The sequence below is a fragment of the Megalops cyprinoides genome, chromosome 11, assembly GCF_013368585.1.
Source record: "Megalops cyprinoides isolate fMegCyp1 chromosome 11, fMegCyp1.pri, whole genome shotgun sequence".
Lineage (NCBI taxonomy): Eukaryota > Metazoa > Chordata > Actinopteri > Elopiformes > Megalopidae > Megalops > Megalops cyprinoides.
Genome location: NC_050593.1, coordinates 25438971 through 25453851, shown reverse-complemented (window position 1 = coordinate 25453851; position 14881 = coordinate 25438971).

Below are 14881 nucleotides of genomic sequence, written 5' to 3'. Positions count from 1 at the left end.
ATTTGGTGTTCTCCTTGTTTTTGCCTGTTCCATGATGTAATACCCGAGTTAATGGTGAAAATGATGTCATCGTAGCACACACTGCTACAGTGGCTATACTCCCCTTTCTGTTCTGTGTTACAATGGGGTGATTCTGTCAATGGGGCCCTCGGACTTACACTAGAATGGAAAATCTTTATGACTGCTGTTGGTGTTACTTTTTGTTAGTTATTAAATAAATTTGGTGTTACTAATACCCTCATATGGCTTTATCTATCGTAAATTATTGTACATGGTTTACATGGTGGATATTGTCCATTTAAATAGCAAGATTGTAATTGAAGCAATTTATTTTAAGTACCTTGCTCAAGGGTACAATTGCTATGATCCACCCATGGTTATAAGTTTAGCTCCCTTGCCACCACACAACACCGCAATTTAAAATGGTACCTGGAAGAGACTGTAAAATGTAAAATGAAAAGACCAGGGGAGCCCAACAGCTTAATTCTACCAACACTAAAAGTGGACAAAAACACACCACCTCATCTTGTTGCTGTTGCATAACAACATTCACCCAGTTGCCTAATACATAAACTCCTCTCTGCACTGAACCATGTTCCTTCCAGCACCACGAACATGAAAGCAAAGCGTGACTTCTGAAGCTGTTCCCCGCAATGAAGGAAAAAAAAAAAAAAAAAAACCAACAGCGGCCTCGTCTCGTGACAGAGCGACTGAGCAGCCGATGTTCCTCGTTAGGTTACCACCGTCAGGGAAGGACGGGAAAGCGGTCCCGTTTCTGCGGGCCATGTGTGCCGCGCTGCTGCTGCTGTTCCTTCAGCCCTCGATGCGAGAAGCGCAAGCGAAGCAAAACGCCGCCTTTTGGGATCACGGAACATGTGCTTCCAGCATTCCTGCCCCGGTACAGAAAACACACCAGAGTATACAAGCGCAAACGCTGCTTTCCCACCTTCTCTAGAATGATCGGTGTGAGAATGGGATGGTGTGAGCCGAGCATGGTGGAATACTATAACTTGGTAACACACGTGGCCTCTTGATCCCTTCCCAGGGGAGAGATCCAGTGCATTTTATCATTATTATTACTTTTGTTATTATTGTTACTATTATTGTTAGCAGTAGGAGCAGTAGCAGTATTCTCATTTTTTCACATATGCGTGTGCGTTTTACATGACACCTAAATTGAAAGTATTCCAAATGTTAAACAGTATGTGATCTGGATACAGCAAATACATGTTTGAAAACTTGAATGTACATAAAAAGATGGATGTTCCAAGCACTCAACAAGGAGATGACTCTAACATGATAAGTGATTGATAGGCCCTTCATATATCCAACCAAATACATTCCAATGGGATTTTCCAGCTCGACAGGTAAGGACTAGTCATGGGATATCCAGCCAGTGCAAATAAGAAAATGAAGAGGATGTTTGTAGAACTGTTTGTCTGCATGCCTTTCATGGTGTGACGTCAACTGGATGAAGTGAATTTTGGGAATTAAATGAGATCCAGCATGTCCTATTTGACCCACAAGAAACTACATCACATCCCCAGCGCCTGGAATATGCTCCACTTTCCATTCAGAACTCATTAGACCTCCAGAGACAGCGAATATTTACCCTCTTTTTGAAATAGAAGAAAATTTTAAGTATAAGTCTTCACATTTGAATAGTGGCCCTGCCAAAGCCTCTAGAGATATAGTCAGCCTTTGTTGGGGAACCCAGGGACAATTCCAGTGTAGCAGTTGGCTGAACATCTTGTTTTTCCCCTCTTTCCAGCACTGCATCAGCGCCTCACAGAGCTGGCATTGTGATGCCATTCACGGAGGTGCACACATCAGAAGCACCACACGGCCTAGCCCGGCCAGGGCACCCTGGGGCCACAGGAGGTGAGGGCCGTAAACATCCTCACCCCCGTAATGAGAACCATACCTGCTGTGAGTCACCTGCACCTCCGGCCTAACCTCGCCGGAACCGTCCTGCCACAAGGGCTGACTGCACATACAGTTGAGTGTGCGAATCTGTGTGTGAGGTCCAGCTGTCTTTAAAACGACTGTATGTTCTTTATCGTGGTCTTCTTCCAAGAGATTTACAAGCTTTCATCCCACTGGAGGCAGATTTCACATATACTCATCTCTCCAGAGACAGGCTTTCAAGCTGTAGCTGAATGATGATGGACAAGAAAAGGAGCTCCAAATACAACAGAAGGGCGATGGAAAGCTGTGCTTTTCTGGAATGACTGGTATGAGGTCTCCAATGTAAACTCCTGAAGGGGAGCCATTATTAACTAATAATGGAATAATAATGGAAATAAAATTCCAGAACAGTATCAACAGCATCACTGTGATACATTGCTGAGGAAGAACACCCTTTTAAGAGGTTTATATTTTTATTCATGTTCCTGAAGTACAAATCATTCGTTGGCATAAGTAAATAGAGGTGGTCCATATTGTACCTCTAGTGTTATGAGCTGCACCATCAATTGAGTTCACTTTCAAAGGCCCGAGTGCCCCTTGCCTGGTGAACTGCCAAGGCAACCAAGGAGGCTTTTAGATTGGGATGCTGTTGGAGAACACCCAAGCAAAAAGAAGGCATTGCAGCTGAGCTACCCCAACCTTGAAGCAAGAGGCTCCATGTGCCACAATACTACAGTGCAGCCAGGGAGCAGAGCTGCACATTAAATTACATTATATACATTTAGCATATACTTTTATTCAGAGCAACTTACATAGATTACATTTTTTACATGTTATCCATTAATACAGTTGGATATTTACTGAGGTAATTCTGGGTACCTTGCCCAGAGGGTACAGCAGCAGCACTTCTACGGGGAACTGAACCGACTATCTTTCGGTTACAAGCCCTGCTTCTTACCACTGTGCTACACTGCACCCCAGCAGATAAAGATGTAGTAGGTTTCCAAAACTGAAACAAAATAATGTCAGTGTTCAAAGTAGAAAATGTATAAAGCAGGCTACATGGTGAGGATTCTGTTAGTATGGAATTGAGAAAGGTAGCTGCCTGTGGGGGTAGGAAGAGAAATTTCTCTCACTGAGGGGGCTTGCAACAACTATGATGTTCACCTTCTTCCAAGAGAACCTTTATCTTTTTTTAGAGTTAAGAATCTCCTAAGTTGAGGATAAACTAAGTATGCTTAAACAGCCTCCCAGTGGACCACGGGATTTCCTGAACAAAACTACCCCAGACTCAATATCACCCATGCGTCAATAAACCTGAGCTTTAACACTCACACAGACCAAATTTCCCCACAGCTGCCAGTTAAAATGAAGCCTGGGGAGAAAACGCCAGTCAAACAAGCGCTCTGCCGTGCCGAGTCAATGTAGGGCCTTCAGGACTGGTTTCACATGAGGGTGCAAGGGTGCCAACTGCCAGTCCTTGCACCTTGACAGCTCTGGCCCATTCAGCCCATTGTTCCACTTGGTGCAGATGCTGGCTCTGTGCGCAAACACACACACACACGCACACACACACACATACACACACACACAGACAAACACACACACACACACACACACACACAAATATAGTCTGAGCACCTCTCTCAGCATCTGCCCGTAAAAGAAATCTCCCTGTGGCCCACAGCTCTGATATAGCAGGGCGGTGCTGGATCAGTCTCCCCAGTAACTCTGCACGGAATGTTGTTCTAATGCCTTCATGTGGAATGTCGTGTTTAAACAGCGCAGCCAGTCAATGTCGGCCCATTTGTGTTTGATATAAAACCGCAGAATCCACACCGGACAGGGATTACTTTGGAAAGAACTGTATGATATAGTGATGTCACTGAGCTGCCACTAACAGAACCATGTTCCAGAGAAAATATTGCTTTGTTTGTTGGCTATAAACTTCTAATAGTTCTGCTGTGCCCACTAACCCTTGTGTCAGTTGGGCACCTTCCACTGAGTTCAATCAATCAGTTCAGGAAAAAAAAAAATTATGGAAACTGCATAATTTTGGTCCTGAAAATCTTAAATATTTGCAGCATTTCGGCAGAACCAGGTGTCATTGCCAGTCTCCAGCATTCCAAAAATGCTAGCAGGGGTGTAGACTCTCATCATACAGTAGACTCTTGTCACACGTCATCAGATCACATGATTACACATCACACAATCCGGACTGACTGAGAATTAGAGTCCAATGTGGTACTGTACCAGCATGCCTTCTACAATGCATGGGAACACTGAAGAGGACCGGAGCACCTTCCAACACCTCAAAGTGTGCTGAACCGCCATTCATTTCACTGCACTTCAGAGTTATAGAACTTTAAATACCACTTACCACATTCATTACATTATATTAGATGCATTTAGCAGAGCAACTTCCAGCACAATAGAACATAAGTGTATCCATTCAGTTAATTGAGCAACAGTGTCAGGCCAGGCTAACAAAACTCCCAGACCAGTGAGTGTGAGCGTAACACCATTCAAGCCCTACCACAAGTTAACTTATGCAAGCCTGACTAAGCAACGGAGGCTAAGTATACTATGATGCATCAGTCACACAGAATCCAAAGTACATCACAGTAAGGGAGAGGGATTGAGGTGGAACTGAGATGCAGTCTCAGATGGAAGAACAAGTTCTGATTTTTGATTTGCATCTACAGACTGACAAAATTACAATAGTATTTTTTGTAATGTCATTGGTTTTGCTTCCTAATCCTTTCTAGTGGCTCCATAAATCTTTAAGTTCACCAAGCCCAAATCTCCCACCATATTTCAATATATTTGACATAAACTGGCTGTGTATTTACATGGACAAAAGCCATTTCCCCTAAACCTTTACCTTATGTAAATCTTCCTTTTTAAGTAGGGCACAGCTATGATCAACATTGACCAGAGGGGTAGGGTCTGAGGCTATTTCGCTTGAGGAGATCTACAGGGACACCTCTGCAGTGTGACTTTGTTCACTGCATGCAAAGCTAGCTTGGTGATCAATGATATGCAAAGCTGTTGAGTGTAATGAATTCACGCTTACGCGTTTCGGCCTTGAAATTAAAAAAAAAAAATAAAAAACCGTTCTTGGACCACCTCAGAGAACATGCAAACCATGATGTAATCAGGAAATTGTGGCCCAACTAGACTGGACAACGAAATGCAGGAATTTCTGTATCAAACTAAATACTGGCATGTTTCTTCAGGACTGAGCTGCACTCTAAAACTTCCCCTGTCTTTGGATCTGTGGGAGTAGAGTTTGCACTGAGAAATCTCCACACTAATACCACACATTAGCCATCACTGTTAAAATCGGATGGCTTTGACAATCTGTTTCATATTAGAAACAGAAAGGCAGATAGAAAACAGATTTTATAATCACATTAATCTTGGCAGTACACTAAGTGTGTATGAGCAAGGCTTGGTTTCAGTTATATGCCTACTAGACGTCAGTATTTTCTGGAAATTACATACATGGAGAGGCTGAGAATATATTGTGTGAACAGAGGACAGAGGGAGGGAAATGTTATTCTTGTCAGTTTATTTGTTGGGAATGTGCTGGTTGGTTGAGACACTCAAATATATATTTATTTAGATGTGCTCACAGGAATTCATACATTGGCAACTTACCAAGTGCACTCCATTCATATCAAACTATATACTACATTACTTTACCAACATTACTCTAAATCTAAAGGAACATCAGAAGAGTCGTGAGTAAACCACGACTTCACTCTGATTTTTTACCTCCTATTTTACCTGTTTTTTATTTGATAATTATTACTGATGTAATAAACTTCCCTTGATGCTCTCTAACCTTTATGTCAATGATTGTTTGTAAAAATAACATTTTAACGGATAACTGCAGTTACATTTTATGAAGATATACAATATGCATGACACTGTAAGAACAGATGGGAATTTGGCATGGCATACCAAAAACAATACAGTAAGTATGTGGACAGACAGCCATTAACAGAGGAAGATGGAGTCATAGCTGCTCCTGCATTTGCACACAACTCATCTCCCACGTCTGTGGCATCAGCTTTGGTGCCTCTCAGCCACACAGAAATGTCTGCATTTATGAGAGGACATGATTTTGTCACACTTCTTGTGACCACCTGTGGCTGCTTGCTGATGATAAACAGACAGTTGTACACTTGACCCCTCAACTCTGACCTGCCTGCCTTTTTTTTTCAAGCAAAACTTCTTGAACCTAATATCGTTCCATTTTAAAGCAGTTGTTGCTTTAAAGAAGTTAGCATATAATCAGCTTGACTGCGCACGTACAGATATTGATATTTTTAAATAGATTTATTTTTGTACCTTCCAACTGCATCTCACAGTAATACAGCCAAGAAGCTTCATGGTAGTTTCAGTAATGACCTGTCCAATAGCAATGCCCAGGGAATTTTCTTCCACGTTCCTGAGTTCATATTTGTCTGTGACCCTGAAGCTTGGGGGGGGGGGGGGGGGGGGGTGCGCCCCAGGGGGGGGGGTGCGCCCCACGGAGGCCTTCATGTGTTTGTGATTACCCAGGAGCCCTCAGAGGGCAAGCTGCAGCCAGGCCCAAAAACTCAATACCCACGTCTGGATCACTGGTTGTGGAGACTCAGTTTGTTTAAAAAAATTGTGAAGCTGGCATGCTCTACTGAGAGATGGAGGTATTCAAAATATCTTTCTCAAACTCAGCTTCCCACAACATACTTTGGATACCTTCGTGTTCCTCTCCCAAAATCAGCACTGCGGGATTGGGTAGAATAGATTTGTTTTGGTTTGCCATTATTTGTATGAATGGCATGTGGTGAATTGAAGGTTCTTTGTGAAAGGTTAAATTATTGTTTGTATAAGCACCCAACGCTTTCAGTGTAAGGTCTAGAAAGTCAAAGACATTGTTCTAACCTCTGCAGCACCTAAAACTCCCAGTGCTAATCAGAGCAAGTGTCTCATGAAGGACAATGGGCAGTGGACAGAGTGTGCCATGCAAAATGTCCATGTGTTCTTACAGCGCGGTGCATACTGTGGACGATTCTGGCTGCACCACTCTTCAGGGAAACCCGCTCATGTCATGCCCGCACATATGAAGTACATAAAACAATTGCATAGGATGAACACGGATCCTGGGAATATGTGAGATTGCAGATAGTCTGACTACCCTGGCATGGTGATTTAGTGGGAGCAGCCAGTGAGAGGGCAAAGACAAACTCGGCCATCGCTTGGCGCCCTGCGGCAAGGGGGGATTACTGACTAATACTGTAACACTTTGAAGCCATTGTCGGGCCAGACTGTATACTGTACAGTCTGAATAAGGGGCTTATCAGCTGCGGGAAAACTGTCTGCCACTGGTATTCCCGAACACTGTGCTTTAGTGCTGTTAATATGAAACAAAACAAGGCTGCCATACTGTATTGTTTTCAACACTCCCTCCTCTGTCACGCCCCAAATGAAGAAAAACAGATACATCAAAACTTTGTATCATTATTCATGCATATAAAATGCTAATAAGATAATGAACTGCTTGCTGCTGCCTCTAATACAGTGATTTCCCATAACTAGAGATATACTCAGGTATTATAAAACTGAGCAGTGGAGGCCATTTTGAGAGAGTAACAAAAACAGTTTGTTCCACTCAGAGCTGTCAAAATTAAAAATGGCTTGTGTGTCAATGTTATTGCACCGTATCTAATTTATTGCAGGCAGGTACTGTATATCCAGTTAGTGTGAAAACTGAAGTGCTCACTGAATGTCCTTTGAATGGCTTAATCGGTTCATTTCAGAACATGGATATATTTTCCTCCATATCCTTTTGCCAAACCCTTCTTCACACAGCGCTGCATCCGATTTCTGTGCCACATGAAAAAAAAAAAATCTCAGCAGTTTATCACAGAGACTACATACCAAATTAAAAGAACAAGTATCAAAATGTACTTTATGGAACGATAAAGACCACAAAGTAGATGTATCAATTATACTGAGGTATAATCAAGCTGCTGAGAATTCATCTGGTTACGGGTGTTGTCTTGAAGAATAGTCGTTTGTGGCTAACGTTTTGAGTTTCCAGTTCTGGGTTGTAACTCTGCAAGTCATTATCCAATCTCTGCATCAGTAATATTACACTCAAGATATCAGCCCAACTGAAGAATTTTTAATCCAAATACCAAAATAATGAAACGCAGGAATTTCTTTTGCTGTAATGTATAGTAAAACCCAGAGCTGCAGATTATTTCTTTTTGAAATGATAATATTAATATTTAACAGGGTTTGCAACCAAAGCAGAATCATTCACAAAGAAAAAAACATAAAGAAAGGACTAGCATATGATCTTGGTCATGCTGTGTAATTCAGAGCCTTAAGTTACTGGTTTTACCATCTGGTTTTATTTCAGTGGTTGGGTTAATGAGGGGGTCTCCTGTGAGGTACTGTGTTGTATTACAAGGTAGGGCCAACGGCTGTGAGGTGGATTTTCCAGACACACACCACCTGTTCCATCCTAAACCCATCTGAGACGCAACACGGCACATCACAGCATACAGGAAATGTCACACTACCGCAGCGTAACCAGGGCAATACCAAAAATTCTGACTCAGTCACCCTCAGAACATCAAATCACAGCGTGAGAGTATCAAGGTCGCCATCCACGTCTGTGAGTTTTAAAAAAGCCTGCACCTGTAAATGCGCTTTAGAGAAACTTGCTGCAGGACTTGCTTTTGTGGGTACAGCAGAAATCAAAGCTGGTTAAATTAAATGTGCTGTGTTGGCTATCATGCATGGGAGTAACCATGTTGCAGTGAATGGACTGAGGATTTGAAAAGGAGTTTCCATTACTCAGGCGACACCAATATTAACTGCGAGCAATTGCTGTTAAAGGATTATCTGTGGCCCCAGCCTTAAAGGAAATGGAACATTAGTTTTATAAATGGACTAAAACCCTTAAAATAGCTCTTTGCATGCAACCAGGACCTGAATGTAGACAGGGAAACATACTGTGCAGTACCTACAAAGACCTGAAGTACTTAAAAAACACTGTAAATAGCTTTGTTTACAAAATTTCGAAGGAACAAGACTGTTCAATTTCTTGAGAACTTCCTTTCAAGCCACTCTCACATGAAAGAAATAAAGGTTATTACAGCTGTCTGACATTCCTGCAGGCACATCAAGAGCTGTGTGCACGAAGCCTGGCTTTGGGCAGCTGGGAGGGAGAGGCTAATTGGCTGTGACAGAGTGCCCAGTCCTTCTGGAACAGGGATCACATACTGCACCCTCTCCCTTTGGTCATCAGACTGAGCGGATTGGCCCGCACGAGGCATGCCAATGACTTCACTCCTAACCTCACAAAGAGCAAGATCCAATCTATCCATGTTGCTCGTTAAAATGCGGTTGCTATGCAATCAAATTCTTTCTGCATCCTTCCTTTTGTGGCCCAGTTATGGGGCTATAACTTTAGAAATGGAGGCAGGTGTAGACAAGTGTATTGTCGGGAGTGGCAAGGCGTTTAATAGCAGGGAACAACTTGCTATTAAAAGCAACATGACAAGTTTCAACACCCAGATCTTCACTGTATGAAGTCTGGTAACACATCATGTTTTCCTCAATATAAATATGAACACAACAAATTAAGTGAGAATAATAATTTTAAAAAATCATATGATATGATGTGATATAAAAAGTCAGTTTTTAAGAGAGTCTCTAAACAGACAGGGGGTTGGCAAATTGAAATTTTATTTTTGAATTAAGAACATCTCAGTTCTGTTCTGATCCACTCTTGTCTACCTGGTTAAAACTACTCAGGAAAAATATCGCTTAAATGTCAAAACATGCAGCAAACCTGTCCCTGTCAGTTTCTGCAGTTGATATTTGAAAGGTTTAAATGAGAGTTCAGAGGGAGAGAGCACAGTGGTTAAAACGTAGCATGTAAGATGTATTCCACTACAAACTCCTCATGTAGCCTCTTTTGGCTGGGACTGTCGGTTGACACCTGCAGCAGACTCCCATGACATAAAAAGCTAAAAGTAAAATCAATCCACTGATAAATTAATATGGCCAAATATGTAGTATAATGTACGATTATCAATACTATGCACACTTTCAGTGCAGGCCAAAATTTAGCTTTGTCCTACCCTTTAAATGCTTCAATGTGAGGTTCCTGTGCATCCATAATGAAGTGTGATGTCATTAAATGAAGATTTGACAGGGCATTATGTGTACAGCATATCCACATTTTCTTACAGTTAGATACATTGGGATTATATCTGATTTCACCTTTAGCTTCAGTTATGATGAAAAAATCACTACAACAGGAGAAACAATTATCTTCCTGTTTTTTTTTTAAGACCACCTTAATAGCCCTGCTTAACAAATGGAAACAAATGTAAAAAACTGTTCGTTATAAACTATTCAAAAACTGTAATTTTGTTGCTACATATATGCTGAGGTCAAAAGAGATATTACGTCATGTGTGTCTTGTGGAGGTTTACTCACCACAGTACGTCACTGGTATTTCTAAGAAGTGAACGAATGGCTCTCTGTGGGTGTATCGGCAACAGCACTGAGCACAGAGGAATGTCAAAGTCCCTCGGCAGACTTTACAGCAGTCACAAGGTTACACACTCAAACCAAGGCAATGCCACATGCAGTCTCAGAAAGCCAGCCAGAGAGAGAATGCTGATACGTTTGCGCTAGTTCTGGGCTCCTCTGTGCCTTTCAATAAGACGGACATCACATTGGCTGTGTTCAAAAGCTCTGGATGCTGGGAGCTAAAGTAAAGACAGACATTCCTGTTCGACAGCGTGAACTCCAGGCCGGATGTCACACCTAACGGTGACATTCTGCTGCCACTGCCAGATCGCATGTTTTAACTCAAAGTCCAGTCGCCCATGTCTGAAAACCCACCTGAATGGAAAACAGCGCTCCATTCTTATACCTGTCCAGGGCCTCCACCTCTGCCTCCTCCTAATATCTGTGCAAACAGTAAGGGGATCTAACAGGACAGTGCTTTGTACCAGGGTTACATTGTATTATTATATATACATATATTGCGTTAATAAAAGATATTGCATTTCACCTCAGTGAAAACCTTGTTTCAACCCCTCTTTGTCTAGGCTACTTCATATTTACCATTTGAAATAATAAACAATAAGAAAAAAGACAAAAATGTGTATGGAAATATAAAGACACTCATTTTATTTTATTTGTTTATGGAGCAGAGATGTCAATTTACCCAAACTGTGAGAAGAGACAGCTCTACTTAATTTGTCAAATCATTCAAGTGAAACTTATTTATATTTCATTCAAAACGGGCCTGTTAATATATTCAACAATTTTCTACCAGTCTAGAGGCAGGTCATATCTTTACAAGATATGTCAATAAAAAAAAGTTCTAAGTCTGGGTCAAGACACAACCTGTGCTCTGCCTTCCATCATTGGTTTAAATCTTGATGGTCTGCATCGCTCTGTGCAGTACAGTTTGTGTAATATAAACATCAAGAGAAACTGGGCAAGGCTTTCAACTTCAATGAGATTTCTCCTGAATGCTTTTTCATTTTCCTTTTCAGCTTCCTAACTTTGCCCTTTTGGAAACATTCCACCAAAGAAACAGAGTTAAATTCGTAAGCCACAAACCACTAACCTTCAGAAAATGAATGTGCCTTATTTTAAGTGCAGGCCAGCCCGAACAAATTCATACAAAAGCACACCCCACTGAGCAGGTCTATGTTTTTATGAGCCTGCCTGTCTCACCACACCTGTGCTTACTGGACAAGTCACTGTGCCAGAGCTGCTCACCAGCAGCTTTAGATGGGAGCACAACAGCTTGGGGCTTGATGATTGAGCCGTTAAATTATCAGGCTTTCTACTGTCTCCTCATTCAACCCTATTAATCTATTCACTGCTAACCCAATCCAAGGATCTGTCTGCTGTACTGAAGCTGCTTGGAAACTCATTGAGCACCCACTTTAACTGCAGTGTCTGCTTCAGGCATTTCACTTTGGAAGATGATACAAAGGGAGGGGTAAACTATGATCTCCTAAAATCTGTTATGTGCGTGTCTGCTTTTTAGAAACCTCATGTCATTCTTTCATTTGGCATGTATTGTTAATTAAAATTTCCTTTTACTGCAGACATGTAGGTACAATGAAAATGAATGCTCTGGATATAAGCACGCAATAAGGCTTTACAGACTGATTTTGAGAGGGGTCCAGTACATCACTGAGTGTTAACACAGAGAGAAGAGAACTGTGGAAAATACAGCAGGGGTCCTCATAAATGGCATTATCTACGCCAACATTTTTTTCAGATTCAAACTCACAACATTTTCAATATTTTAGACCCAATCAATCAATGTTGCAGATTTCCAGTTTATTAATAAGTGCAGAGATGAACCTGCAACTGGCAGGATAACATTGTTACATCTATTCTTAGTCTTTTGATTAAAGTTGTACAGTTTGTGGTTCTTGTGAATATGGTGTGCTTTATGAAAGAGTATAGAAGAATTCCTCACCTAATGTGACTGCCGTATGTTTAGTTCTTGCTTAACGGCATTATGATATTTACTTTGTATTTTATTTTGAAATTGTGGCCATGACTGGGATCAGCTGGGCTGCCCAATGATAACAATGGACAATGAGTAAGTGGTCCTGCAATTCTCTGCACCATTGGGTAACTAAGTGTGTAATGCTGCACATGGTTGAGTAACTGAGTCTGTAATGCTACACACTACAGTCTATCTGGGTCTGTAATGCTCCACATAAACATGCCCAACCTAGACTAGACCCTCCAGAAAAGTACAGTTTATACACACACACACATATATATATATATAGTTACTAAAAACTGTGATTAAAAGTGATGTGCATGTACTGTATGTCTATTTAAACTCTCTGAATTTAGATTTTGTACTGTCCTTTTAGAGCCGACACACATCAGAAACTACTCTGCTCATGTAAACATTCTAAATTTAGAATGAATGGGTCTTTTCTCTGATGAACACAGACAAGAGGTTTGTGTAACCCACTACTGTATAAAGCAGACATACAAGACAAGAAAAAGGTTACAATTACACAATAGGTCATCAATTCAAACTATAGTATATAGTTATATATACTATAGATAGATAGTGTCCTATTTTTATCTTTTGTTATTTATTAGCATAAGAATCCATAAAATGTTAACCATGAGCTCTTTCCTGGCCTTCTCTCGGCCACATATCTAAGTAAAGGAGTCTGCGGCGCTTTGGCCATATCTCTGTGTCCCATTTATAGTTTGGTGAGACTGAGAGAACATTGTGAAGAAGGAATTTCACAGTGGTGATCAGTACTTGTGTGTGACTGTCAGGCTGTGTCTGAAGAGGCTGGTGCCAGAGAACATACATTCCTCCTGTCTTTACCCACAAGGTACTATTCTTGGCTGTACATACAAATTACATTTGAAGGATTTGACAAATTAGGGGCAGCAGGTCCAAACTGTTTTTTAATTTTATCTCTGGCTTACCTTTCGGTGCACACAGACAGCCCCTAAGACAAAACAGAAAGAGTATTTAATTGATGTACCTTTTGGGCATGTTTCCACAAACCCAATGGTCAGACATTTGAAGATTCAACTATCATTGAATGTGGTGACACAGAACTTTTTAAAACTATGGGTTATGATTACAGTAAATTAATCCATTCATTATATAAACAATGCACACTCCTTTTCCCATGTGGCTAGCTACAAGTACTTCCTGCATCCAACAACATATTAAGGATCAGTTGACCTCATTTTCTCACCATAACCATTACAACCTTTAAACCTAGCCAGGGTCAGTGGTCATGGGCTGAACATACTTACAGTGCATGACCCTGAGTAAAAACCGTGAAAACAGATAACTCAGGAGGACTTTCGACTGTTCAGTACACAGTGCTACACCCCTCATGGCCTCATCACTGATGGCTGCACTCAAAGAGGAAATTCAGCATTAGCTTTGGGCAGCCAATAACAATATTATGTCTAACATTGTAGGCCATACTCATGAAGTCATTATTTTGAAATGTAGTCAATGTTTACAGGTACAGAATGTTTTTAGGTACAATGTTTGGATGAATAGAAACCAGGTACATGTTTCGTATAAAGCAATTCTTTAAATTTTGTATTCAATTTCAATTCTTATTGGTCACAAGTGATCATTGATCAAAGCCTTTCACATCAAAATAAAACAAATTCCTACATTATGCAGGTTGTGGAAGGTAGTTCATAATGTAATTAGAGTTCCTAACAATGTTTGTTTAGCAAAATTAGCATTGCCGACAGCTCACATGTAGGCAAAGTAATTAAAATGCATTCAGAAAGTTAAATTTTTTTTCTGTTTGCTGCTCTATCCCATAGCGATGTTAGGAGCAAACCTTTGGCGGCTAAACCAGGATTACATCACAGTTCACCAGAGCTTCAGTTTCCCCTCATCCTGACCTTCCAGAGGGTGAGTAACACAGCAAGGGGGGTCAAAGGTTGCAGGGGAAGGTCAGAGGTTACGGAATACATCAATGTTAGTGTAGAAAAAGATCATTTATTCCAAAAAAACATTTGAGTGATGTTGATGTGCTTAGGGGCCTCTGTTCAACATCCTGAAACTCAATAAGCACAATGGTTGACTCAACAGTGTGTAACTGCCGACATGAGAATGAAGATGGAGGAACCTTAGAGTCAAAGAACACTTTGTACCGTGCTGATCTATGCAAGTCAATCTGTAGCTTAGCAATTCCTCATTTTTATCACCTTGAAATAAATTTGAAATGAATTTACTGGGGGAAAAAAGTAAGTATTCAAAAATAAACCCAAGGGAATGTCTTTATTTGGGAATGCCAAGTACAGAAATTCAGGGACAGAAAATCCCAGAAAATGGGATTTGATAGCAAATACCTTGTTTTCCAACCTGTTTTCAAACTGTAAAACTACATGGAAGCTGATCCTT